Source organism: Numenius arquata, chromosome 4 (genome assembly GCF_964106895.1).
Source record: "Numenius arquata chromosome 4, bNumArq3.hap1.1, whole genome shotgun sequence".
Classification (NCBI taxonomy): Eukaryota; Metazoa; Chordata; class Aves; order Charadriiformes; family Scolopacidae; genus Numenius; species Numenius arquata.
Genome location: NC_133579.1, coordinates 43,584,527 through 43,610,941, shown reverse-complemented (window position 1 = coordinate 43,610,941; position 26,415 = coordinate 43,584,527). Strand labels below are relative to the sequence as shown.

At 41.9% G+C, this 26,415-nt stretch overlaps 1 protein-coding gene across 1 annotated transcript in view; it reads left to right on the top strand.

Annotated features, from left to right (window-relative positions):
- Positions 1-22,757: 22,757 nt before the first annotated feature.
- IKZF1 (IKAROS family zinc finger 1) overlaps positions 22,758-26,415 on the top strand; it is a 69,547-nt gene continuing 65,889 nt past the window's right edge. The window contains exon 1 of the mRNA XM_074146971.1: positions 22,758-23,036. The gene's annotated coding sequence lies outside the window, so the exon portion shown is untranslated. The remainder of the gene's footprint in view (positions 23,037-26,415) is intronic.

Below are 26,415 nucleotides of genomic sequence, written 5' to 3'. Positions count from 1 at the left end.
AAATAAAAATAGATAGCTTAGCATTTTAGGTCTTCGCCTGCTACCTTTTTGTTTTCTTTTTTCCTCTTCCTTTCCTAGTAGCCCAGATGGGTAAGAACTGAGACTACGGGATTAAACCAACAACAACAAAAGACTTGTTTCCAGAATTTAATTTTGTTTGCACAGCTGTCCTTTAAGTCTGTACTTTTAAATGAAAATGCTACAGTAACTTCCCAACAATCCTATCTTATATGGAGTGTACCTGACTTTTTCCAGAAGTATGGATCACTCACAAGTCTTATGGTTCTCAGCTGAAATGAAGCCTTGTGAGTGATTTTTAAAAAACACTGTTTTTTCTAAGTGAGATAATAAATGTTCAGTCTTTATCTCTTAATCCACTGGCTGATGCCATGCAAAGATGTGAATATTGAGGGAGAGCACCAACCGAGCTTCTGCCTCACAAAGCGCAATCATTCCCTTTGCTGTTTATCACACAAGAGTAGCAAGAACCACTGTACCATCTTCACCATCTATGTGGTGAGACTCCTGATGTGCTACCAGCTGAACACTGGTGCTGGCAGGGGCCTGTGAGGACTCCTCTACCAAATAGACTAACTGTGGGGAAAGCACTAACATCCACTGTCTGAATTCAAACATTGCTCTGAGATTCCTTCAAACGCAAGAGGACTAATCCTTCAACTAGGTTTCAAATGAACCACAACTTCTGAAGGCAAGAAAATTGCAGATAATGTCCAACTAGACTAGGTAAGGTAAATAAACGCCTTACTAATGACATTGGAAAAATAGTCTCCCACTACAACACATCCTGTTCCCATGACACTGTCTTGGGGAAGGACAGTGACTGTACCTCTTTTGTAATACAGCGTCAATGTTGAGTATCATTGAAGCTGAAGAGTTGTTGCTCACCTGCATTATGTCACAAAGCATAATTAAGTTATTAGAAGAAGAAAGGAAAACATAGAGAATATTTGATAGCACATTTTTAGGGGCTGTCTCCGTTATGAAATCTGTTTTCATGGCTTACCTGGTTTCCACCAATGCACATAGATGGGATGGATGGCTCACAGCCTGTTTCAAAAATTGCTAGGGATGTACTTCCTTCTGTGAGTGAAATTAATCTTCTCAATGACTGAACAAGTCCAAGTCTAGATAGGACAAAAAAGCCAGAAAGTGGTTTGGAGACCTGATTGGTTTCCCACTGTAGTAGTACCCAGGACTCCTCTGCCTGAAAGAGCTGAAAAGGAAAAATGTGCAGACAGCTACGGGGGGGTTGTCCTGAAGAGAGAAAATTGCAGGGAAACAGGGTCTCAAACTAGTGGCAGGGAGGTAACCTACCAGCTCCCTGATCTCTGGTTAGGTTGGAAATCTGTTAGTTTACCAGGCATGTTGAAGCATATTGCAGGGGTGCCTGCAGGGATGGTGAGTTACATCCGCTAACAGTGAGAAGGGTGGATGACCAGCACCCTTGTAGGTTTGGGCCCTTCTACCAAGACTTTAATGACTGGAGGCAGAGAGCAGGTGGAAACAACTTTCACCACAATCTGACTCGGAGTGCTGACTGCTTTGAGTGATGCTGTTAGGGGGGCAGAAAGCTATAAATCCACCCTGTGCTTCACAACCCTAGTAGCAAAATTGCATCCATTTACCTGTATTCTAAGGAAGACTCAAGAGCAGTTAACGTATAAGCAAGATCTATAATTACCCTAAGAACTAGCTTGAGAGCATTATTATTGTTGCAAAATGTAATAGCAGTATTACATAAGCACAGTAACAATACTACATCTCTAAATGGTTGCAGACTGCTTCTTTTGACAGCTGTGGTAGAAAATGGATCACTGGATGGTCATGAAATGAATATTTTCCCTAATCAGAATGGAGAGCTTTATTACCCTTATAATTACTTGTTTAGCAGTCACTTATTAATTTTTTTTTGTCCATGAGTAATAAAATGGGCCTGTTTATTAAATAATATTTTAATTAGGAATCATTTTTAACACGTGCCAAGTTCTTAATGTTTTCTCCTATGCAATTACTTAGATAAATGCTTGTATTTCTGATAACTCCATTGACACCATCAGCCAAACTAAACCTTCCCTGGTATACAGCTCATATAAAATAACCAGATGCCTTAGCTTCCCCAAACAGCTAATTTTTAACATATTGCAATAGAATATTGCTTATTTTACTAAATGGCTTTTACAGACTCCTGCTAGATACCGTGTATTTACAGCTCATTTGAATTCAAATGTACTATTTTTGCTCAGCTAAATTTCTTACTGACTGCACTGGAAAGCTTGCATTTAAACATTTTTTTATGAAATTTCACATTTTCATTAAAACACACCTCAGAGGCAATGTTGACAAATTGTTTTGCAAATGTCTACATACTATTTGGCCATGCATAAAACTTGTTTAAAACATTATGAATGTTGATGTAATGTTGAGTAGATATTTTAAGTGTTGATCTCAAAATGAGTGTCATGAACATTCTGATGGAATGAAAATGTCTTTTTTTTGTCTCTTTCACAAAAGCTGAACTTTTTTTTTTTTTTTTTTTTGCCGTTTGCTTCTAATTTTTGAATGAGAATCAGCATCATCAGAATGCCTGCTTCTTTACAGACAAGATATTGGCACAGTTTCTTCTCTCATCCTGAGACTGAACCTCTTGCTCAGGTCAAGAAGAGAAATGCCTGTCTTCTCGCTAACATGGAACATGAGTAGATCAAACACCCTGTGCTTGTTTGTGCAAGTAAAGCCCTATTTAGCCAGGTAATGCGCCTAATTTCAGTATAGGTACTGGGCTAATGAACTATGCATTCTGGTAATAGCATGGGACCTACAGAATCCTTGCAGCTGATTTTAGTAAGCCTTTGATGATGTATGCTCACCAACAATTTTGCTCTGTAAATAGTTTTCACATGCTTATCTACTGCTTCCCTGGCTCTTTGGTACAGGTTTGAGGCTAAAACTGTCCATCTTAGATAGCAATATAAATTGTCTCATGAGGCTCAATTTCAAACATGGTCTTGTATTTCTGTCCTTTGTAATTTTTAGCAGTTTCAACCTGGTGTTCCGGAGCTATGTGGAATACTAGCCATTCAAAAGTCAATGCAATTTCACTAGGACAATTTAGCCACTGTGAGGCATCCCTATATAAGGGATGCCATGTGTTCCCTGCTTTTCCATGAGAACCTTTTCTTTAGGATTATTCTAGTATGCTAGTTACAATTTCTCAGTAAACACCGGATGCATAAATCCTTGTTTATAGGTTTAGACCCAATTTTGAAGGAAGATTGAAGTGGGCTAAGGGTTCAAGCTGACTTCAAATGAGAAGCAGATTCTGTTCTGAAATGAACATTTCCATTCACACACAGGAACAAAGGAAAGAAAAGAAGAAATTGCCCTTTCCTCTGGAAAATTTCTACAGTATTTTTCACCATATGACATTATCAGGGATAAGAACATAAAACTGTGAAAGATCTACTTTTTAAAATTTTATTTATTTATGGATTTTAGAGGGCTCTGAAGAGAGCAGTCTTGGCTCACTTGTATACCTCAAATTCTATACCTCAGTCACTATGAGAACAAGACTTTAAAAAAAAAAAAAAAAAAAGATAAAAAAAAGAGTCCATGATAATTTCTCCAGGTAGCAAAGAATCTTTGGAGAATGAAGCTTCCCAAAAATGTAAGAAGTGGGTGAATTTGGATGAGAACTGTCTGTAGACCCAACTGGTGGCTTTTCTGCATGTCACATAGATGAAGCAATTTGCAAAAATGGAGGGGTTTTCCTTGAGTTTGTGCTGCAGATCCTTATTCCTGTGGCTTGTTTATTCTCTGCTTTTACTTGAGTTGGGTTGTCACAGGTGGTGGTCAGTCTCACCATCCCATATGATCTTTCTCAAGTTTTCTCTGCTTACAGTTGTAATACTGTACCTGGTAATAGAAGCTCTGCACCTAATAAAATTAACTTTGATTCACACAAAAGGATAATCCTTTGACTAGCATCACTCACAAGTGATGTCTTGATTATATTGGTATTTCAGTGTAGTTTCTCCTGATTTATCTCATGCTGGAGGATGGTGGAATTGAATGCACAGTTTTCATGTGGTTAGAAATGGGATTTGAGACCCATATCTGGATCCTGGGCCTTCTTTGACCTCATTGGAAATTCTGTCCAACACAAAGATGTTGCAGTGTTGAATTAAAATGACAATCAGAAGTTCCCTAGACTGCTGCCAGGTAAAGCAAATATTACTGTCTTCGTGTCATGCTGCCTGATTCCCAGGGGTACGGAAAACACCATCATGTTCTGGTCCAGGGCTCTCTGGAGGCTAGGTTGACTGAGGTAATCAAGCTTAGCTTTAAGGGAGAGCTGCAGTGTCACTTGAGGGCAAAAGAAGTTTAGCAATTTGGGCAGTGTTGCTAAACTTCTCAGGACAGGATTCACCCAGGTCAGTGCACAAGGAGGGAAGCACCTCAGCTCTGCTGGTGAATAGCTTATGGTCCTTCTCTTAATGATCACGTATATAACTCTAACCTGCTGGGAAACACAAGCTGGTACTTGATAGTCACAGCCCTGACATCTCCTTTTGATAGTTTAGTTTTACCCTACAATGTCTGCTTTTTTTTTGACAAAACACAGCAGAAGTTCCTCCTTGCACCCTGCTGCCCTTTCGCTCCACACAATTTCTTTATCTGATAGTCCTTGTTAGAGATATAGGAGACCTGGGTTCAAGTTCCCCATCTGCTTGTAGGAAGGAGCCTATATTTGCCATAAGAGAACATTGCCAGCTGATTGAACTGATGAGGTATTGAGGATTTGGGGTAATGCTAAATCCCAACAGCTTTACACAAGTGGGGAAGAGGCTTGAAACTAGGTCCTGTAGCCAAGTACTTGTCATGACTCCATAGGAGTGAATGGGAGTTGCAGGGATTCAACCAGCAGGGTGCACAAGTAAATCTGAGTTTGCTCAGGCTGAAGAGAGATGTCTGTGTGAGTGCTTAACCTGTGTGCATGGTCTAACTGCTGGCTTGTGGGGTAAAAGCCGGGTGCTGACTTCACTGGGGAAACACAAACTGAGGGGCTGCCAGATTGAGGTGGGAGATGAGTCTTGGTTTGAGAGTCTGAATTGTTCTTCCTAAGCATATAACACCAACATAAATGTCAGTTTAAGACCTTTTGTACATCAGCTTCCTTGACAGTTGGATCTGAGGCTTGGACCCTGCCTGTATCTGAGCTTCTTCTTCCTCTCTGAAAAAGCCTCCTGATGCGAAGATTGCCTTATCATGACAACCTCAACTCGACTGAGTGTTTGGAAATGTTCTTTAGACAAGATAAGTTTCCTTTTTACAAGAAAAAAAAAAGAAGAAAGAAAAATGAGGAACACTGGTGCACTGCGGATTAATACAAGCTTTTCTACTTAATCAGCTATAAAGTCTAAGAGGCTGCTACCACGTCTAGCTCTTCTGGTTTCAAGGAGAGAGGCAAACAATGCTTGTCAAGCTTGACTCTGAAAAGACACTAGCTTTTTCTGTGGTGGTACCCCTCAGTTTCCATTGCACTGGCTTGTCCTATTTTAAATTTGTAATGAAAGAAAAAATTCTAAAGCTGGTAATCATGCGCCTTCCTTGTATAAAAACACATCTTGTTTTTATCATCAGTAACCTGTACTACACAAGAGCTCTGACACATACATTTCAGGATAGATTAGGAATTGCCTGCTGCATTTACATAACATTAAAATCACTGTCTAGATACACAAAATAAAATGAATACTTTCCTGATTCTCTAGTATGGGCTTGCATGACAACGATTTTACCTTGCTTTTTTTTTTTTTTTTTCATGAATGCAAGAGCCGCTCTCTTTATTTAGTAGGTTGGAAGAGAAGGATTTGATAGCTGATTGAGGGGACACCTATGTAATTCATTTTTCTGGCAGACTTGGACAGCATGCTTACTGCATTTAAAAAAAAAATGGGGGAAAAAGTGTTACGAAAAAGCATATGGAGTGTGTGACAGCCTGGCCCTATCTGGCTCCCCATCATTCCTTGCAGCTGCCGGAAGCCAACCGCTCGTCTTTCCAAACCACAGGCTCATGTGGGTAATGATATGATTTCCTCTGTCTTGTGTTTTGTGTGTGTGCTTCAAGAAAAGTAACCCCCCTAAAACTCTACACACCCAGTTAATCAAGACACTACTGGCTTCTCTCATTCTACTGAAGTGATTCTTGCAATGCTGGGACAGGAGCTGGAGGCTTCATCTTCTGTCCCAAGCAGAGTGTTCACCATCATTCACGGGTATTTTTGATTGTTTTGGGCTTTATGCTTCATCTCACTACTAAATAGTGTCCTCACCAACTGAAAAAAAAAAGAAGTGGAGTTCATATAATCTGGTTTCAGGCTAGTATAAAATCTTTAGTATTTCACTTTCTTGGGAAAATCATTCACATCTTGCAAGAAAAAAATGAAAAATCATGACTTATTTGTTGCATTTATCATCACTGTTCTCTACTGAGGACCTTTAAAACGCTGTCTGTATGTCTATAAATGTTGGAAATAATAGATGTTTTGCCAAGTGAAGTAAGGCTACACTAATGTTGGAAGTATCTATATACCAATTTCTTACGATTGGAAATATCTTACAGTTTATTCTTCAAACAACCATCTTCTAGTCCACATGAAGCCTTTCCCACTACATTATAACTATAAATTTCAGTGTTTTTATGACTATTAAAAACAGGCTGTTGGAGTTAACTTTAAGAAACACTAATTCTTGTTTCCAACAAGGCCATGGGTGAGAACATCAAAACAGTGAAGGAAAGCGTAGAATTAGGAGCTCAGTGGAACGGCAGTGTGGAAGAAGGAACAAAGGTTCTTGTTTGAAAAATGAATTGCTGGATGGTGGAGGTGATTTCAAAGGCCCACTGAATGTCAGGGCTTACATTTTGATAGGCAATGAGAGTTTATAGGCCAGAAAGTACTCAAAAAAACCCCCAGATTCTTTCCTTTTTTAAGTGATAGGATGAATAGTGGATGGAGTCATCTAGGAAAATATTTAGTTTGGTTAAAAGGGCAGGCAAGAATAATGATCTCTCTATGAATGAACATGACTCCAGATAGATGATTTTTGTCATGATTACAAGAAAGAATATTGTGGTAATCGAAATATAAGGGGATGAGAATTTGCAGTTAGCTGGTATAAATGTTGGATGTATAGCCGAGATCATTTTTAGAAACGTTCTAAAATAGTTTTCAAGTATTGGCAATAGCGTGAATGTGAAAAACATGAGAGAGTTCTGAGTTGAGGATGAGGTTTCTGAGCGACAGTCTGAGTAAAGAGGCAGGATGCTGATTTGGTGTATTATGATGCAGAAGGTGGTCACGGTCAGAACTCAAGGGAGAGAAATGACACCTGTTTTGGCACTGTTGAACTTGGTCTTAGAGAAAGATTCACAAAGACTTGCTAAAGAAGGCTGAAATTTCAGTTTGGACAGAAAATGACAGAAACTAGACAGGAAAGTCTGGTGGATAAGTCTGTCAATAATCAACAGGGATTGTTAGCTGAAATTGTAATTGCAAAAGCACCTTACATCTTCTTATTTTGGAGGGGGAGGAGAAGGAGAAGAGATCTAGGACAGAGCCCAGAAGCCTCCCCAGAAAAAATGGTTAAAGAACAAAAGGGGCTTCCAAAAAGCATGGTGAAGCTAGGAAGAGAACCAAAAATCAGCACTGGTTTTAAGGTCACCAAGAAAATGGAGGTAATGTAAAAAAGATGCAGACAGGACAAGAAGGAAAAGAATAAGAAAGTTCTGGCTCTGAAACTTGGTTGGAAAGTGATCATTAGAGATTTTGACCAGAACAGCTGGAGGTAGTAGGGAAAATATCACTATATCCTTGCCCATATTGATAACACTTCACAGGCATCTGGTTTCAGCCACTGTGTGAGACAGAAGATTGGGTTAGGTGGTCCTCTGGTCTGACCAAGTTCAGCTGTTCTTAATTTCAGTGGGGTAAAAGGTGCAGAAACTAGATTAGACACTCTAGGTTGTAAATGGGATACAGGAAATCTTATCATTGCTTGCAGACAGTACACTCAATGTGTTCAGATATGAAAGGGAAATGTAGGAGGTAACTGGACAGGCAAGGGAAGTCAAGACTGCTGCAGAATTGGCATGGGAAAGGGGGAGATGGATTGTACAGAAAAGTGACAAAGGGAGTGAGAATGGGTGTGAGGGAAATTGAGGGATAATAGGGTGGATAGGGTTACTGGGGAAACTGGAAGAATTAGAGGAAAATAATTGCAAAATTCCTATGCCTGTGGGAGTCATGAAGGAAAGTTGCAGGACATGAAGTGGGCAGGGTAATGCTATTGGGAGTTTGGAGGTCATACTGGGCCAATTTGCAATTATTACACCTTTGCAAATTGTGAGCAGAAATAGAACAGTGAAGTTCAATTGAAGTAATCTGTTAATTTTCACTCTTTTTATTCATAACAATGAAATTATGCGTGGGATATAAGGAACGTTATGCCCTTACAACTTGCAGTACTTTGGTCAAGCAGCCGTACACAGAGGTGACGAATTGCTGCAGTGTCTTCAGAACAGGTAAAGAACAGGCAATTCTCTCGGTGCTTTCCCACTCACCTGGGGGTTGCCGATGGGTTTCTCATCCTACACCCCCGCAGCAGCAGCAGCATGAGCTGCTTACGCTCCACTCAGTCTCCACCTCCCTTGCCAGTGGGAGGCTGGGTGCATAGATTGCTTAGTCCTGTGCAGTCCCATTCAGGACTCAGAAATCCAGGGTGTAAAAGGGATTGACAAGTGCTGGAAGGAGTGTATTATACTTAGCAATTCCACTGGAACAGTGTTTTGGGGGGGCTATTTCCTGTGAAATGGCCTAAGGGATTTAGGAAGCCTGTGCCACCATATACCAGCCTTACTTTAGACAGTCTGAAAATTCCATCCTGGCAAAAAGTGGCAACCTAATGGCCGACTAGTCCTAACAAGAGTACCTTAATTTGCCACATAGCAGCCAATCAAAACCATCAAATCCATTAAGATCCCAACTCACTTGGGGAATACAAATGTCAATGCAGTGGCATAAATGTATCATGAATTGGAAGGCATTTTCATCTGGCAGTACTGGACATTGAAAATCAAGGTTTCCCCTCAAAAGCCAAACTCAGCAGACAGCTTCTGACTTTGGTTATGTGTTATTGCAGTAGGAGAGAAATGAGAAGCCTAATTGCAGTTCTTTAGAGGGTAAAAGTAGTATTTTATTACTTAACATAGTTTTGCATTTATAAGATATATTAAAAAGTGTGTATGTTCATGAATCCTTTTACTTCCCCTGCCTTAATGTAGTTAATAATCTCAAGTTACTTTATTTTTTAAAGGATTTCTGTTCTTAAATTTTCAAAAAGTGACAATGCTTCTGATACTTCTTTCTTTTCCAAATTCTTCATGGGGAAAAAAAAAAAAGGAGCTGCCAGAATAACCATAAAGGGATCCCATCCCTGGAAGTGTCTAAGGCCAGGCTGGATGGGGCTTTGAGCAACCCGCTCTAGTGGGAGGTGTCCCTGCCCATGGCAGGGGGGTTGGAACTCGATGATCTTTAAGGTCCCTTCCAACTCTAACCATTCTATGATTCTATGTTTCTTTGGTTTTTTTATATTTAAATAGTATTCTTAACTTTGTTTTCTTATGAATTTTTCCTTTAAATATTACAGTTTTAAGATTGAGATTTACTAGGCCAAATTCTCACTTAGAATAGATCAGACAGCACTTTCATAGCTGGCTAGTTTGCCTTACTGAAGTGTGGAATTTATTTATATGATGGAGTATGGGAGTGGCAAGTTTGGGTTTTGTTTTTGTTTTTTACTACTAATAACCTGTAGCAGCAACCACAAGATCAACAAAGCGGCAGGAAAAGCTTTTGTAGTAAAGGATTTCTGTGTGTATTTGGAATAATGGCAACCCCCCCATGGCAGGAACTCGATGATCTTTAAGGTCCCTTCCAACTCTAACCATTCTATGATTCTATGAATAAAGAAGAAAAAAAGATGAAAATTTGCAGATTCTGAAAATGCTGAGATTCTGAAACAATGGCCAAATTCTCATCTCTGTTATTTCAAAGTCAGGCTATCAGTTGCAACTGAACAATAGTTAGGGTGCAGAGCCTGAAGATACATAATCACAAAACAGGTCCCAGAGTTCCCTGTTGTTCGTACCTGTTTAACATATACACAAAGAAACACTCCAATAAGTTAAAAATAATGAAAAAGTAGAGACATGTATGTGGAATATTGACTGATTCAGCTAAGTTCAGCAAGCACCATTGTTCTCTGATTAGAAAACTGGGTCATATACGTGGATGTTTATTATATTAACTCAGCAGATGTGAGTGATAGTATTTTCTGAACCTCATATGCAGCATTCTACGTGTTTGGTCTGACTTTTTTTTTTTAAAACCCTAAGCCCCACAACTGTTGGAGGTAAGCAAGAAAAATGTTCTCATTTACTATATACCCACTTTTATCCAATTATGACCCAAACATTTCCTCTATGTAAGAATAAGTACTTATTGATTTAAGAAGAAAAGGCATATTGATCCAAAGGGAAAATACACTGTACATGTTGATCAATATTTACCTTGCAAGACAAAACATCCTGATATTCACTTCAGGGCATCAATATATACATATTACTGCATGTTTGTGTCACTAAGTCAGGTAACTGGACTAGATTTCCATCTAACAGTGTAAACTTTCTTAATGATTATTTTTCTAGTCAAATATTAGTCTCTAAAGGGAAGAAGGAGTTAGAGAACCAGAAAAAGAATAATTGTTCACCTCCCGTGAGATAAATAATACTTTTCATTAAACTCGTCTGATGCCTATCAAGAGCTGCTAGACTGATTATATAATCAAAGCAGTGAGAAGTCCTCCAAATTCCCCCTAAAAGTATTTACCTGTACCAAGGTAAAATTGGAAATCTAAGTATACATATCTGAAGATATTTCAGTGCCTGGCTTATAATTAGTTCTATGTCAATGAACTTGTACAAAAAGGAGCTGTTTCCTTTTAATTTCCAAAGACAGAGCGCATCTGAGTTCCCATAATACCTTCAAAAATTCTGCGCAATCCAGGCATCACTGGCTCCTCTCTTTCAGCTTCGCCGCAGGCCAGGGGTTTCTTCTTGCTGGAATCCATTGACATAGAGCTAACCATAAATTATACAAAGATAAACTAATTATCACGTAATGGAGCAGTCATGGTACACATTTTTTTTCTCTGACATTTCTTTTCTGTCCCATAATAGCTCTAACACTGGGTTAATCATTTTTATTTAAATGTTTTTTTTATGGCTAATTTCACCCTAATATCACCCATCTCCATCTTGCGACTCCTGAGGCACTCGCTATGAAGGACACACCCAGGGAAGAGGCAGCTATGGGACAAAGAGAAGCTGTGACAGCTACACAGTTAATACATATTCTTGACATGATCAGCTCCATAATGAAAATATATATTACATGTTGCATCAGGCCAAAACAAATAACGTGGTCCTCCCTTCAAACTTCCTTTATTGTCTCTCCTCTAAAGAAGATGCCTGAAAGCTGTGGATCCTTTCTGCATGACTTTGCCCAGGTGGGGCCACTCCTATCCCTGCCTGTAGCTGAAATTCTCATCACCTTGTGCCTCAGTCACCTCTCACCCTGTCTCTCACCCTTGTCAGAGAGAAGCCTGTCCTGTTCATGTCCATTCAAAACGCTGGAAACATCATTGCCTTAGCACATGATTTGGGAGCTCTGAGGCTCTCCATCCTCAGTTTAGTGTAGGATTTTCTTTACTTGCCATACTTCTGCTGGGAAGCTCCTGTATCCCTGACCGCTCTCCCTGGGGTGCTTGTTCTCTTTTCAGATTGGCACTTTCTCTGGTCACTCATGGGAATGGGAAGGATGTATCTGTACATACCACCATGGCTATTTCATTTTCTCCTTTGAACCAGTTTGTAGCTGTTATCCCTACAAAACTTGATAGCAACTGCAATGATGTTGCGCTTCAAGCCCCAGCCTATTGGTTTGCCTGATAATATCTCACTGTTTCCTTGTGTTACCTGAGCTGTGTGTAGATGTTGGTTATTCGTTGTCTGATTAAATATAGGTCACGAACTGTTTGCACACTGTCATACATGATGGAGTCCTAGTCCCTGAGTGGTATCTGCTTGTTTTCAGGTAATGCAAATAATGAAAATAATCTGAAGTACGGCCCTTTAGAAGCCCAGGTTGTAAAAGTCTGGTCACCTGCCAAATGGGAATGCCTGCACCCAGATGAAGGGAAGAGATATGATATTCCCGATGTATGCTGTGCATCCGCTGGAGTAAGCAGCTCTGCACCAGGAGTCAAACAGCTGTGCTGATATCTTCAGGCTAGCATTAGTGTGGCTATTTGCCTTCCAGCTTATTGGGTTTATGTGGCAAGATTTTGGTAGGGAGTGGATCTGCAGGAGTGCCTTCTGTGAGCTGCTCCATATTGGACAAAGCCAGTTCCAGCCAGCTCTAAGATGGACCTGCTGCTGGCCAAAGCTGTGTCCATCAGCAATGTTGATGGCATCTCTGTGATTAATATATTTAAGAAAGGGTAGAAAATGCTGTGCAGCAGCTGTAAGCAAACATGAGAGAAACAGACACCAAGACCAGTGAAGGAGGAGGAGGAGGAGTTGCTGCAGGCACCAGAGCAGAGATGCCCCTGATGCCTCTGGAGAAGATCATGGTGAAGGAGATTGTCCTCTCAAGTCCATGGAGGACCTCAGTGGAGCAGATAGCCACCCTGCAGACTGTGGAGGACCCTGTGCCACAGCAGGCGGATATGCCCTGAAGGAAGCTGCGCCTTGTGGAAAGTCCATGCTAGAGAAGGCTCCCGGCGGGAACTGCAGTCCATAGAGAGCAGCCCCTGCAGCAGCAGGTTTTCTGGAAGGACCTGGGTCCCTGTGAGGGACCCAAGCTGGAACAGTACATTCCTGAAAGACTGCAGCCTGTGGGAAGGATCTATGCTGAAGAAGTTCTTGAAGAACTGCAGTCCGTGGGAAGGACCCATGTTGGAGCAGTTCATGAAGGACTGCCCCATGGGAGGGACCCCTCGCTGGGCAGGAGAACAGTGTGAGGAGGAAGAAGCAGCAGAGATGAAGTGTTATGAATTAATGACAACCCCCATTCCCCATTCCTCTCTGCCACTTAGGAGGGAGGAGGTAGAAGAGTCAGGAATGAAGCTGAGCCTGGAAAGAAGGGGGGTGGAGGGAAGGTGGGTTTAGTTTTATTTTTTTATCTCTCACTACCCTATTCTGTTCTTAATTGGCAATAAAGTAAATTAATTTCTCCAAGTTGAGTCTCTTTTGCACATAATAGTAGCTGGTGAGTGATCCCTGTGTCCTTATCTTGACCCATAAGCTTTTCCATCATATTTTCTCCCCCTTTGCTGCTGAGGAAGGGGAGTGAGGGAGCAGCTCGGTGGGCACCTGGTAGCAAGCCAAGGTTAATCCACCACAAGCTCACAGCTGGCTTGTCATCTGACCAGCTCAAAGGGAAGGCATAAAAACTCGAGTCTGCCCTGTAGACGTGCCCTTATAATGGAGTCCTTTATCACACTTCCTGAAATTTTCAAAATGTATATGGTGTCCTCTGAATACCCTTGTGAAATAAAGAAGTGTTAACTTTGCCATTTTCTCCAGAAAATTATGGTATAAGGAGACTGAATCGTTCACCCAAAACTGTACAGCAAACACCGTCCGAGTCTCTTGCTTGTAAACTGCAGCACTAATCTCCAGAGCTTGCTTTACTGCTGTTTTTTATAGAAGAAAGCTCCACCTTGTATTCCTTAGCAGAAAGTTTTAACTGCTATTAAACAACAAAGGTTTCCAACAGATAGAGATCACAACGGCACTCTGACCACAACGGCACTCTGACCACATACCTGTCATTATTAACTATAAATAAGACAATCCAGAGAGGAGATGTACACTCTTAGCTATATTTGAAATACATTGGAATAGGAAGGCACAATGATAAGGAATATAGTTTGTTTCTCCAGACTCGGGATGTTTGGCACATGGGTGCAACAGCTATCAGAAGTTATAATTCATCACTAACTATTTACAGGGATCTTAATGGGCAGTTTCCTGAGCAAGGTGAGGCCTGTAAAAGATGGTAGACCTTATAGATGCCACTGTCATTTTCTAGGGCCAAATGAGTGTATTTGTTGTAAAGCTGAATTGAATTTTGTTGATAGAAATGTTCAGTGAAAATAAATATCTCACAGAATGAATAATAGTTTTACTAGAATGTGGATATTCTTGCCACTTTCTGGCAGTTCAGAAACAACATTATATGATTCACATAATCAAGTAAAATGATTGAATGTCAAACCACCAAGCAAAGCAAGTGTTCAGAAATCTTCACTGAATAACTACGAGTAATAAATTAACTGCCCACTGCAGGGGCGTTGGACTAGATGACCTTTAAAAGTTCCTTTCATCCCAAACTATTCCATGATTCTATGAACTTGGAAAAATCAGGATTTGTTTAGAAGATTTTGCAAGCAGAGAAGTTGGATCAATCCTTTAGCTATTAGCAGTGCTATTAGTAGTTTACTCTTTCTGAAAATTGAGCATAACGTACTTCTGAATCTTTCTAATCTGACTTCATTAGAGCTTTGTGATTTGAAAAAATAGCCAACAGACTTCAAAAGATGGATCGTGGCAATCTGGTGAATTTCCTGCTGACTGGAAAAAGGGGAATATAACCCCGATATTCAGAAAAGGAAAAAAAGAAGACCCAGGGAACTATAGGCCAGTCAGTCTCACCTCTGTGCCTCACAAGATCATGGAGCAGTTCCTCCTGGAATCTCTGCTAAAGCACATGGAAAATAAGGAGGTGATTGGAGACAGCCAACATGGCTTCACCAAGGACAAATTGTGCCTGACAAATTTGGTGGCCTTTTACGATACTGCCACAGGCTTGGTGGACAAGGGCAGAGCAACAGACGTCATCTACCTGGACTTACGCAAAGCGTTTGACACTGTCCCGCACAACATCCTGGTCTCAATATTGGAAAGTCATGGGTTCAATGAATGGCCCACTCAGTGGATAAGGAACTGGCTGAATGGCCGCACTCGAAGGGTTGTGGTCAATGGTTCAATGTCCAATTGGCGGCCAGTGACGAGTGGAGTTCCTCAGGGGTCGGTACTGGAACCAGTGCTGTTCAACATCTTTGTCAGAGACATGGACAGTGGGATAGAGTGCACCCTCAGCAAGTTTGCCAACGACACCAAGCTCGGTGGCTTGGTCGACACGCTGGAGGAAGGGGATGCCATCCAGAGGGACCTGGACAGGCTTGAGAGGTGGGCTTGTGCAAACCGCATGAAGTTCAACCAGGCCAAGTGCAGGGTCCTGCACGTGGGACGTGGCAATACCAGGCACAAATACAGGTTGGGTGGAGAATGGCTGGAGAGCAGCCCTGAGGAGAAGGACTTGGGGGTGTTGGTGGATGAGAAGCTCAACATGAGCCAGCAGTGCGCACTGGCAGCCCAGAAAGCCAACCTCATCCTGGGCTGCATCAAGAGAAGTGCGGCCAGCAGGAAGGACATGGACCTGTTGGAACAGGTCCAGCGGATGGTCACAAAGATGATCAGAGGGATGGAGCACCTCCCCTATGAAGACAAGCTGAGAGAGCTGGGGCTGTTTAGCCTGGAGAAGAGAAGGCTCCAGGGAGACCTCATAGCAGCCTTCCAATATCTGAAGGGAGCCTACAGGAGAGCCAGAAAGGGACTCTTTGTCAGGAAATGTAGTGACAGGACAAGGGGTAATGGTTTTAAATTGGAAGAGGGGAGATTTAGATTAGATATTAGGAGGAAATTCTTTACTGTGAGGGTGGTGAAGTACTGGAACAGGTTGCCCAGGGAAGTTGTGGATGCCCCATCCCTGGAAGTGTTTACATGGGGGGTTGGAACTCGATGATCTTTAAGGTCCCTTCCAACTCTAACCATTCTATGATTTTATGATTCTAAGATTTAAAAGAAAATGAAAAAGCAAACCTCTGTGATGAATACTTTGGTTCATTAACACAACTTTCCATTGCTTCTTAGTAGAGAGCATTGCAATGACAGCAGACTTGTTTCATTTCACCTTTGCCAGAAAATCAGACAGATATCTACTTTCAAGTTTTTTAATCTATCCATATGAAGTTTTAGGGAGTAATCATACGAGTAGTTGAGGAAGAGGATGAACAATCCGTTTGCCAGTCAACTGTCTTTCTGAATTTCTAATGTCATCCTCATTAAGTCAAGACTAAGGCTATACAAAAATGGACCTATGTCTTTTTCCTATTTCCAGCTACCTTCTCAGGTAGGATTAAATTTGGCAGTAGTCTCGCAAGAGAAACATTTGCCAGCTCTTACACAACTCTGTTAGTGGAGAAATGCTTGATTAACGATGTGGATCTTGGAATAGATCCAGTATCTGACTAGACTCAGGGACATCTTCATCTCTGTCTGGATGGATTAGTCCTAACCACTGTGATCTTCACCCTGTAGACAGACAGCCATAGCACCTCCATGACGTAATATATGTGCAAAAAAAAACCCCAATTTAAAATCTTTGAACCTCAGATACAATGGTAGCACAAAGGAAGTGTGTTAATCCCTTTTGGTTCAGCCTCTTTTGTATACATAGAAAAGTTTTACCCCTCTTTTACAAAAGGAAAATGACTTGAGAAATTTTAACTGAAGTACAGCTATAGCTACAGTTTATGATTTCACAAGTTTGGAAGAGATCAGTAACAGAACTAACATGGTAGGACATTTCTCTTTTTAAATTTATATGTATAATTAATGATCTCTGAAAAGCAGATTATTGCCTTTTTCTAATCACAAGCTTTTGAGATCATCTTTTCCAACCTCCCCCTGCTCAAGCAGTGTCAGCCAGACCTAGTTGCCCAGGACCGCATCCAGCTGGGTTTTGAATATCTCCACAACCTCTCTGGTAAACCTGTTCCAGTGTTTGAACACCCTCACAGTAAAAAAAAGTATTTTCTTGTGTTCAGGAGAAATTTCCTGTGCCTGTTGTCTCTTGTCATACCAGTGAACACCACCGAGGAGAGCCGGGTTCCTTCTTCTTCATTCCCTCCCAATCAAGTATTCAGACACATTGATAAGATCCTCTCAAGCCTCCTCTTCTCCAGGCTGAACAGTCCTGGGTCTCCCAGCCTTTCCTCATAGGAGAGATGCTCCAGTCCCTTCATCGTCTTTGTTGCCCTGTGCTGGACTCAGCATGTTTTCCCTCATGTCTGATCAGAGTTCTGGAAACCTTAAGGATATGTATTAGTACAGAAACTATTGCGGTCCTGTTCTGAGGCATTTTAAGTAAGAGAAATATCTATTTTAAATTTACAACTCTGACTAAAGCATTTCTATTCTCACTTTTAATGTTGGAGATCTAGAGTAACTATTGGACTTCAGTAGCTGTCTCCAGATGTAACTAGAGGTTGAATTCTGTACACATTCTATGTAAAACTAGCTACAGAAAAGAAGCATAAACTAGAGCAATCATTTAAAATAGCTGAAGCAGCAAACCCTTTTTTTACATAGTCCGTAGGGGGCATTTCCAACCAGGGAGCCAGAATTTTAGTTTCAGTTACATTAGACTAAATCCTACATGCTATGGTTTTATATGCAGAGTAGTTGCTGGGTGGTCTTCGAAGCAAGAATTGTGGTTCTTGCAGCTCTTTAGTTGTACCCCAGCTGAGGCTGCTGCTGCTGGCAATAGCGCCTTAGTCTTCTGTAGTCACAACTTTCTTATAGTAGAAGGAAATTGTGTCTTTCCCTCCTCCCCTGACACACACGTGTGCATGTGTACAACCAGAGCATTAAAATCCAGTAAAATCGTACATACATATAAACTTGAGATGGTCCTTGCTGAACAGCAAGTGTCATTCAACTTGATGGTTCCACTCTAGTCGGTCAGTCACTGGTCATATAATATGCACCTGTCCTTGATGCCAAAAAAAGTCTCCAGCCATATTCAGCCTATTACATCCCCTTATTGTAAAATATTCTTCTACCTTTTTTAAAAAACAAAAAACTTCTCTTTTCATTTACTTTTCCTAAAGTGGAAAGAAGTTAACAAAGACACTCATGACAAACTGTTATTTTTCTCTCTCCTTTCACCTACAAACGGATTAAAATCTCACATATCTGATCAGCTGTCATCCACATCTCCTTGCATTATCACGACAATTATTTATCTTGTGTTTGTGGTAGTGTCCATAAGGCACTAGGACTTTCTCTGGCTTCTGGGTAAGGAACTTGGAAGGAACTGAGAGGCTGAGGTAGAGAAAACAACAAGGGGAGCTTTCTAATTGTATACAGGTGACTCAAAACCAGTAGTACAGTAAAAGTCAGTGGAAAATACACAGACTGGAGAGAGCAAGGGACTTATAGTTGAGTTCAAGGAGGTCAGTCAGTAGAGAAAACTTACATGGGAAAACTGCCTAGAGGCAATTGCCTGAAATGCTTATATGTAAATGAGAAACAAGAATGATGGGAGAGATCGAGTAAAGGACAGTGGGAAGCCAATGCAAGTTAGGAGAGAGGTGAGTAATAAAATATGTTGCAATAGTGGCTGAGGAGTCAGCACAGCAACGCAAAGAGGAAAATTACATTAATAGACTGATGGTACAGAAAGATGATTTTGGTGGTGATATTTTGTATTTGTATGTCAGAATTTCCCATAATGTGTAAGGAGAGGAAACTATGGACCTTTGAGACGCTTTTGAGGTAATAGCATTCAAGCTTTGCTAAAAGGTGACAGAGTTCTTCTCTGAAGTTAAAAAATCCGAGATTGCAGTTTAGTGGATCAAAAATTATAAGCAAAGGAAGATCTATTAAATGTTAGACACGTGGAATGGGAACCGTGATCTGTATTTCCTATGTTATATTCAAATAGCTGCCAATCAACTGTTTAGTGTGAGGTCCATGACGTTTTCTTAAGCACTTCTGGCATTGCCAAGTATGAAGAGCCATCTGAGAGCAAAATAGCACTGGGGGGATGGGGGGTGACTTGTCAGAGCAGGGGGACTAGGTATGATAAGGATTGTGAAACAAAGCTGGTCACACAGTATTACAGTAGAAATCATAGAAATCGGGGGGGGGTGGGGTGGGTGGGCGGGGGGGAGGCGGGATTTATGGCAGTACAAAACTATTACCCTTTTGTGCTTCTGGAAATCTACCATGCTTCAGCTGATAAATCTTCACCATCCTCATCTTGATCAGAACTTCCTTGTTCCAAACTGAATGAGAACTACTCACCCAACAAGTTCACAATCCTGCAAGCAAACCCTCCAGACACTGTGCCCTGGCCATTCTCTGAAGAATTAGGACTACAACATAAATCTTGTGGTAGAAAAGCAAGAGGAGCACCTGCCTGCTGCATTCCAGCATATGCATGCTCTGTGCTTAAAAATTCTTCATTGATTCTCAATTTGCAAAACTTTTCTGTTGTATTTTTGTATTTAATGATCATTACCTGCCTGGTAGTGGATTGAAGCAGCATGAATGTGGCATGCTGTCCCTTTTGAGGATTCAGGTTGGTAAGACTTCTGTAGAAAGCAATAAATGGGAAATGGTAACACACAGCTGTGGAAACATTGTACCTCCTGCAATAACAATTACTATTTGCATTTAAGAACGAATCTGAAAGAAACCATTCCTTGTACAGCTCTGTTAGATGCTTCCCACAATAAACCTGTTAGCAATGGAAAGGTTTCTTAGTAGATTTAGTCTGAGCTAAGATTTAACTGGCAATTAATTAGACAACTTCAAGACCACTTCGGATTTTTTTGCTATACATTATGTGACCTTATATTATTTACAATCCACTTTGGCTCATCCAAAATTCCCAGTAATGTCAGTGGAAATACTGCAAGAAAAGGATAGTAGAATCTGGCTCCTCAGGCAAGTGCATATCTGCAACTATACCTCAACAGGTCTGCTTCAACTAGCACTAGCCTTGGTAAGCATCACTGGGACAGTGGAGCTCTCTTCAGACCACCCACTGCTGCTGTCCCAGCGAGAAACTTGCTGCACATGAGAGCAGGCTGCCAGCAGTAAGCTCGGTGCTGCTGTGACTATATCACTAGCAATTCTCAAAGGCGTCAGCCGTAAGCATCTTCTAAGCCCTGAGAACCCCTATGAGCTGTTAACAAGCCTCAGCACAGCGACTTGCAGAAGATGTTTAACATCTCACAAGATTTGACTTCAGCCGGCTCAGCTCACACATCCAGCAACTTGATTCCGACCTTAAAACTCTTATCGAATATTTAATGAGAAATCATGGCTTGCACAGTGCGAATCTTAAATCCGCCTTTAAAAATACGTGCCAAATCAGCTCCCCCTGGTAGGCTGGAGTACTCTCAGAGCTGCTGGCTTGTGGGCCCTGCAGCAGCTGGAGCACAGGAGAGTAGCAAACAGCTCCTGAAAGCACCATTCCTCGGTGGAGTGTTGGCCCTTTTATTCAGAATATGCGGATGCACATATCTCTGGAAGGTTGCTGCATTGCCTTGAGTTCACCAGCTTCCGCTTTTCAAGAGGGTGCTTGGTGAAGCTCTCCCTGCCTGTATTTCCCCGTCTTGCTGAGGCAGAGCTCTCTGGGATTTCCTGGAAAAAAGGTATTAACTGCTAAGTGTATGGTGGCACCTTTTTGTGGATCTTTCTTTCTTTTCTTTCTTTCTTTTCTCTTTTTTCTTTCTCTTTTTTCTTTCTTTTGCCACGGTGGGATTCTACTGATCAAATGCTCTTGTTTCCCTGTATACAAACCTGCTGGAAGACATGGGAGTGTTCTGGAATAAATAAGAGGAGAATTTGTCTCTGGGTTTCAACCCCATCAGATCCATAAAGTTTGCTTACAAGTTATAGTAGAAGAAGGGTTCTGCATCTCTGTAAAGATGCAGTTAGAAAAATAAAGAAATTGAGAAGCACTGGGTATACCTGGTTCATCCTGAACGTACCGAGGTATCGTCCTAGTTTGTAAAGCACACAGCAATCACATCTGCAGAGCTTCTCCAAGGGAAACAGTGCCTGAAATAAATCCCCAGGTACACTCTCACCATTTCTCTTCTAAAAGAAGCCCAACTTAGCATTGGAGACCTCATTTTGTTGTACAGTATAAACTTTTAGTAAGTAGTAGATGATTTCCGTTCCAAAGAGCTGGCATTATAAGGCCCTGATCTTTCCAATGCTTACATGCTTGCTTAACTTTGTGTCTCTGAATTGTCTCTTTTAAGTCAATCAGATTATTCACATGCATAAAGTTATGCCTAAATTTTTTGTAATATGAGAGCACAGCTAGAGATAGGATGTGAGAAAGGAAGTAGTATTATCCTCATCTTGCAGATGAGGAACTGAAGCACAGCAAAAATAAGATCCTGATCCTTCACAGTGTGTATATGCACTTAATTCTTAAGCATGCAATTAATTTCCGTCAGGTTCACCGTGCCCTCCGGACTGAAGTGCAAGGTCCGGATTTCAGTGCCCGTCTCTACTACCGATTTTAAGTAAGTAACTTAAGTTCTGATCCTGCGGCGTTAAATTCAGGTGCTTAAAAAGCGTGGGACACGTTTTGCATGGGCTGCCAATGACCAGGTTGAGGTAAAGGAGGACGATCCGACCCCTTTAACCTTAGCTCCGAGGCGTTACAGGTGGATGTCTGCATCTGACGGCATGTGACGCCCAGCCGCACCGCCGCCTCTGGGTGCTGCCTGCCGGGAGACCTCGCAGCCCCGGCGTCGCATCAGCCCGGTCCCGGCAGCGCCCGCCGGGGCGGCGCGGAGCCCGGACCCTCCCCGGCGTCCCCCGACTCGGAGTCCAGGTAAAACACCTCACCAGGTAAAAAAGCCTCCGCGGGGGCCGCCCGCCGCCGTCCCGGCCGGTGGTACCTGCGGGGCGGGGACGCCGGCGTGCGCGGGTGCGGAGGGCGGGAACGGCAGGGGAGGGACCGGGCGCGGAGCCGCCGCCCGCGGGGCAGAGTCGGCACATGGAGCGGCGCCCAGCCGCGCCGCCACAGCTGCCGCCCGCCCCGGCCCCCGCCCCGGTCCCGGCCCCGGCGTAGCAGGTACCGCGGGGCGGGGGGTCCCGGGCGGGCACCTGCCCCAGCCCCCGGGGGCGGGCGGGGGGTCAGCCCCGGGCGGCTGCGGTGAGGGGGTGCGGAGGGGCTGTGCGGAGCCGGCGCTACCGGGGAGAAGTTGCCGGGAGCGTAAAGCGGGAGACTGCGGAGCCCGACAAGCAGGTCATCCCGTCCCGTCCCGTCTCTTTCTTCCCTGTCCCACCCGCTTTTTTTTTTTTTTTTTTTTAATTTGAAAACATTGCGCCGCAGTTGGGGTGTAATCCTGGCGTGTTGGAGCGCTTCCTTAAAATTTCAGAGATGAGTAGCCATAAGGAGCTGGCCGAGAAGGGGTGTTCATTGATTCAAAGGGGAGGGAAGCGGCGGGGCGGTGGAAGCGTTGCGTTGCCCCCACGCAGGAGCGGGTGCGGACCGGTCTGTTTTCGCCTCCTCGAGTCGGCTACAGCACTTCTGTTCATTCAAACCCCGAGTTCAAACTGCTCGCGCCTGTAATTTGCAGAGGGGAGGCAAGTGTGAAGGTTGTAGTAACCATTAGGAACTTGTAAAATTAGCAGCCCCTGTGCGCTTGAGGGGAACGCCGTTAGAGAAGTTGCTGACTTCCGAATAGCGGTGCCACCAGAAGTTTTTTCTCCTTGTGATACAGCCTGTCTCAGCCGGAGGTTTTCTTTCACACTGCTCCGGAAAGTTACCCTGTCTGTGAAGGGACGGTTCCACTCTGCAGTCGTTATTAAAGAAGATGCATGTAGTTAGAAATTGTGTGTGTGAAGAAGCGACTTCCCACTGCAGCAGTCGATTCTAAGGAAACTTTTAATTTTGTGCTTCAGGAAACCTGATTACTTCTTGGATTACTTTTCTACCTTGGTCTAGAAGGTATGGTAACGCTGCCAGATGTTGTGCAAAGCATTCTGCTTCCAAAATTGTTTAAAGTTAATAATATTGTGTCAGGAAAAAACATGTAGTTTATGATTGCAAATTATGTCCAAAAAGTGATGTTTTATGGAATGCAAGAATTTTTAGACTGGGATGGCAGTAAAAAACTGTTGTAGAGGAACATAATGTTGTTTCTTTTTTCTTTTCTCTTTCTTCTCTTTCTTTTTATTTTTTCCTTGCACTGAGTCTTCTTACACATATAAGTGGAAGCAGTGTTTTGAGAGGACTTTGTGTGAGGATCAGAAGTTACAATGTGAGCTTCATGACGGGATATTTTTCTTTTCTATAGCTAGATGATACCAAGGTTACATCCATATGCATTTACTGTCCAGCCGTCAAAAAAAAACTCAAAAGAAATAAACTAGGTATCTAGTCCAGATTATATTTCATGCATTCACCTTAACAACCCATTTGCTAGACTTTAGTAATCTAGTTTTAAAATTGGAAGCTGTAATGCATTGTAAGGACCAAATCCTTTAAAAGATGCACTCCGTTAGGTTCAGTGGCTGCTCACATCAGCTGTAACTCATATGCATGCTGGAGTACCATGTAGTAAGACTCTCTATTGAACATTATAAATGATCATTGAAATGTAAAGGAAAAGCATAGTAATACGTTGTATTTAGGAATAGCGCTAAAATTCCTTCCAAATACTTGGAAAGACTTTATCTGAATCAGCTAAGCAGTGGCTTGCAGCACTGCTCTCTCACCTTGCTAGTGAATCACATAGTTTAAGATGTTCAGAGTCTTAGTGAAATGGAAAAACTAAGGGTGGGATGGCTTTCTTATATGAAGATGTAGTTGCTTCTGAATTTGCCAAACCAAATCTTTGCCCTTAGATAACTTCGTTTACTCTTCTTTCTCTTCTTAATGAGGGAAATTGTAAGATAAAAAAGTGAGAATGGATTTGTTCATATTACCATGTAAAAGCACAATATTCTTCTTCATGAGTTAATACAACAGTAGCATGCAGTACTTCATACTATGTCCCTTTTCCAAAAGGTGTCATTGCTCGCACGAAGCAGCTTCTTTCTCATATTGACATGCTCTGCTTTGATTTTAACTCATAAGTGTTTGTTTTAAAATAATAAAAAAACCAGGATATACTGCTAAGACTGCCATGTATTTCCTGTCCCCCTCCTCCCCAAAAAGATACCTCAATCCGTAGCAAAGCTCTACGAAGTTTAGTTTGATGGACATATGCTGTATTAAACCCTCTGAAACTGCTGCATGTGGACATGAGAAACTAAGTGTAGACCAAGTGCAAGACTAAGAACTCTTAAAATGATAGCTGTGCTTATGATAGCTGTCCTTAGCAGAACTGCGTGGAGGAAGTGTCCAAAATACTGCATAGCCCTGCACTTTCCTGAGTTCATGTTTCTGTTATCCCAGACTCGCTTCCAAACTTAAATATTTTCACACAAATATTAATATTGGTGACTATGCATGTACTCCTTTTCTTTCTTCCTTTTTTTTTTTTTTTTTGAGTAAAGTAGCCTAAACTCAGTACTTGAGTACAGCAAGTCTAAAAAAAAAAAATCAAAAAAAAAAAAATCATATCCGTAACAGTAAAGTATATTTAAGATAAAAAGCCAGGGAGAAGGAAGTCCAATGCTGGACATCCTTAGGAGCCAAGATTTCAGACCTAATGCACTAATACCTGCAAGAGTCTTCTACCTCCTGGGTACAGCTTCCAGGGGAAGTGACAGGAAGGCAGAAGCATAATGTGGAATTGCACTGACTGTCCTAATTCAGCCAGGAAGGACTGATGGATCCAAATTATTAAACAGAGATCACTAATCTCTCTGGCCCAATGTTGTGATGGGCAGACAGGGCAGAGGACTCCTCTCTTTGCCCTTTGTGCTCCCGGTAACTGGAGAAGCTTTGATGCTGATCTTGTGTGCACCATTTATCCCAGCTGAGTATTTCTCAGGGTGACTACCTAACTCCAAGTGAGCAAAGTGAGTTGATTGTATTTTTAGTAGATCCCATACTCAGAAGTTGCTGTAGAGAGAAAAGCTTGTCATGTACCTGTGACTCTCCACCTTGGCTCCCAGCTGCCAGTGCTCACTCCACCGATGGTCTGGTTGCATGTTCTGTTACATAAGCATGAATGACACCTTTGTCATCTGTGTTACACGCAGTGTGCAATAAAAAAAATGCAATAGTCTCCATCTTGGCGTTACTGTAGCAGTTTTCCGTTCCCTTGTGGACCTTAATACCAAAAATCTGGTTTGCTTGCCACTTCCACTGCATAGCGATGCAGAAATGTAAGTGGAGAATCAATCCACAGAGTTTTACAATAACACAAAACTTGTTTCTCATCATTAAAATTGGATAACTCCTAAACAAAGCCAAAACCATTTCCAGACATATTTTATTTGAGCTTAGGTACTTCTTACACTAATGCCACAATCTTGCAAAAAACAAGGAAATGGGTCCAGTCTGTATTTCAGCAACAGAAAACAAGGGCATAATGAATCGTATGCTGTTCTGGCAGATCATTTTTGGCAATGTTTTCTTAAAAAGTCCAGAGGATATCAAAAGTCATGGATCACAGCCTAATTTTGTGGATCTTGGTCAGGAAAAACTTCCACTGAAGACTTGTGGGATTTTTTTCCTCCTGGTTTATGCTCAAGAAGAGCTGGGTCCATAGTGAATTTTATTGTTTTTCAGTCAAGATTCACATATGTACTTGATTACATTTTGACCAGTCATTACTTTCTACTGTTATTAAAAGTAATAGAATTAGACTAAAGAAAACATAGTAGAGTAGTAAAATGTAGTGTAGCAATAATGGGATCTTCAGAAAAAGTTGTCATCCTTATGAGTGTAGTCAGGCGGGATATGCTGCTGGCGCTGTAGTGGGCTCCCCCGGAATTCCCCTCCCAAGTGACAAACCCCACTTTTATAGGAAGTATAAAATCACACTGAAAGAAAGGGTTGGGAACGATTTTTTCTTCTCAGAATCCTTCCCCCCAGAAAAGAAAGAGGAGGGGAGGAGGCTGCGCTGCTGGACAAATGCGTTTGGGTTAAATGTAGTTGCTGGATACCTTCAGAAGGATACCGGGAATACATTATGTCAGTTGATAAGTGGAAGGTAAGGACTCTCATCAGTTTTTCTGGTAGAATGATTCTTTTGGATGTTTCTAAATGCTTGCAACCCAATGCAAGAGTCAAAAGAGGAAAATTTTTTCTGTAATCCAAAGATTACCTTTTTCCCCTGCTGGAGGCGAACAGCATTTAGAGATGAGTGTGAACTCCATCTGAAGGAAGACAGGCAGACAGTCTTGCCAGCTTTATGGCAACTTTTAAACAG